Source organism: Balaenoptera musculus, chromosome 9 (genome assembly GCF_009873245.2).
Source record: "Balaenoptera musculus isolate JJ_BM4_2016_0621 chromosome 9, mBalMus1.pri.v3, whole genome shotgun sequence".
Classification (NCBI taxonomy): domain Eukaryota; kingdom Metazoa; phylum Chordata; class Mammalia; order Artiodactyla; family Balaenopteridae; genus Balaenoptera; species Balaenoptera musculus.
Genome location: NC_045793.1, coordinates 35836997 through 35838986, shown reverse-complemented (window position 1 = coordinate 35838986; position 1990 = coordinate 35836997). Strand labels below are relative to the sequence as shown.

The window sequence follows — 1990 nt, the reverse complement described above, 5'->3', positions numbered from 1 at the left end:
TTATTATCAGTTTGTGTTTTGGTTACTGATGTTTTTTTCTTTTAACATCTTTATTGGAGTATAATTGCTTTACAATGATCTGGTTGTGTTAGTTTCTGCTGTATAACAAACTGAATCAGCTATAAATATACATATATCCCCATATCCCCTCCCTCTTGCCTCTCCCTCCCTCTCTCCCTATCCCACCCCTCTAGGTGGTCACAAAGCCCCAAGCTGATCTCCCTGTGCTATGCGGCTGCTTCCCACTAGCTATCTATTTTACATTTGGTAGTGTATATATATCCATGCCACTCTCTCACTTTGTCCCAGCTTACCCTTCCCCCTCCCCGTGTCCTCAAGTCCATTCTCTACATCTGTGTCTTTATTCCTGTCCTGCCCCTAGGTTCCTCAGAACCTTTTTTTTTTTTTTTTTTTAGATTCCATATATATGTGTTAGCGTCCGGTATTTTTTTTTTCTCTTTTTGACTTACTTCACTCTGTATGACAGACTCTAGGTCCATCCACCTCACTACAAATAACTCAATTTTGTTTCTTTTTATGGCTGAATAATATTCCATTGAATATATGTGCCACATCTTCTTTATCCATTCATGTTGATGGACACTTTATCCATTCATGTTGCTTCCATGTCCTGGCTATTGTAAATAGAGCTGCAATGAACATTTTGGTACATGACTCTTTTTGAATTATGGTTTTCTCAGGGTATATGCCCAGTAGTGGGATTGCTGGGTCCTATGGTAGTTCTATTTTCAGTTTTTTAAGGGACCTCCATACTGTTCTCCATAGTGGCTGTATCAATTTACATTCCCACCAACAGTGCAAGAGGGTTCCCTTTTTTCCACACCCTCTCCAGCATTTACTGTTTGTAGATTTTTTGATGATGGCCATTCTGACGGTTGTGAGGTGATACCTCATTGTAGTTTTGATTTGCATTTCTCTAATAATTAGTGACGTTGAGCATCTTTTCATGTGTTTCTTGGCCACCTCTATGTCTTCTTTGGAGAAAAGTCTATTTAGGTCTTCTGCCCATTTTTGGATTGGGTTGTTTTGTTTTTGATATTGAGCTGCATGAGCTGCTTGTATATTTTGGAGATTAATTCCTTGTGGGTCTCATGATTTGTTCACAATATTTTGTCCCATTCTGAGGGTTGTCTTTTCAGCTCATTTATGGTTTTCTTTACTGTGCAAAAGCTTTGAAGTTTCATTAGGTCCCATTTGTTTATTTTTGGTTTTATTTTCATTACTCTAGGAGGTGGGTCAAAAAGATCTTGCTGTGATTGATGTCAAAGAGTGTTCTGCCTATGTTTTCCTCTAAGAGTTTTATAGTGTCTGGCTTTACGTTTAGGTCTTTAATCCATTTTGAGTTTATTTTTGTGTATGGTGTTAGGGAGTGTTCTAATTTCATCCTTTTCCATGTAGCTGTCCAGTTTTCCCAGCACCACTTATTGAAGAGGCTGTCTTTTCTCCATTGTATATCCTTGCCTCCTTTGTCATAGATTAGGTGACCATATGTGTGTGGGTTTATCTCTGGGCCTTCTATCCTGTTCCATTTGTTCTTTATACTTTCTTTCAAGCTTTGCACAATGGCAGTATCATAGCCAATGAGGTTTATCCGAGGCACAATTATTGCTATTTGAAAACTATATTGTCTTTTGTTGAACGTTGTTATCACATGTAACTTCTTTTACTTTATGGCTTGCATTTTTTTCCTTTCGATAACTAGAAAATGTGAATTTTAATATTGGCTAGCTTATCAATTTTTTTGCCTTATGGTTAGTGATTTTTTTGTGTGCACTTTAAGAAATCTCTGCCTCTCCAAGTTCAGAAAGATAAACTCTTATATGATCTTCGAGAAATTTCATTGTCTTGCCTTGTACATTCAGAGCCTAAAAATGTGTAGTTTATCTGTAATTTATTCTTGACCGTGATGTGAGCTAGGGAGGAATCCAGATTTGTTTCTTTTCCATATGGATATCCAGTGACCCAGTAC

At 37.4% G+C, this 1990-nt stretch overlaps 1 pseudogene; it reads left to right on the top strand.

Moving 5' to 3' along the window:
* The first annotated feature begins 1572 nt into the window (after positions 1-1572).
* On the top strand, positions 1573-1730 carry LOC118901382 (annotated as a pseudogene).
* The last annotated feature ends 260 nt before the right edge of the window (positions 1731-1990 follow it).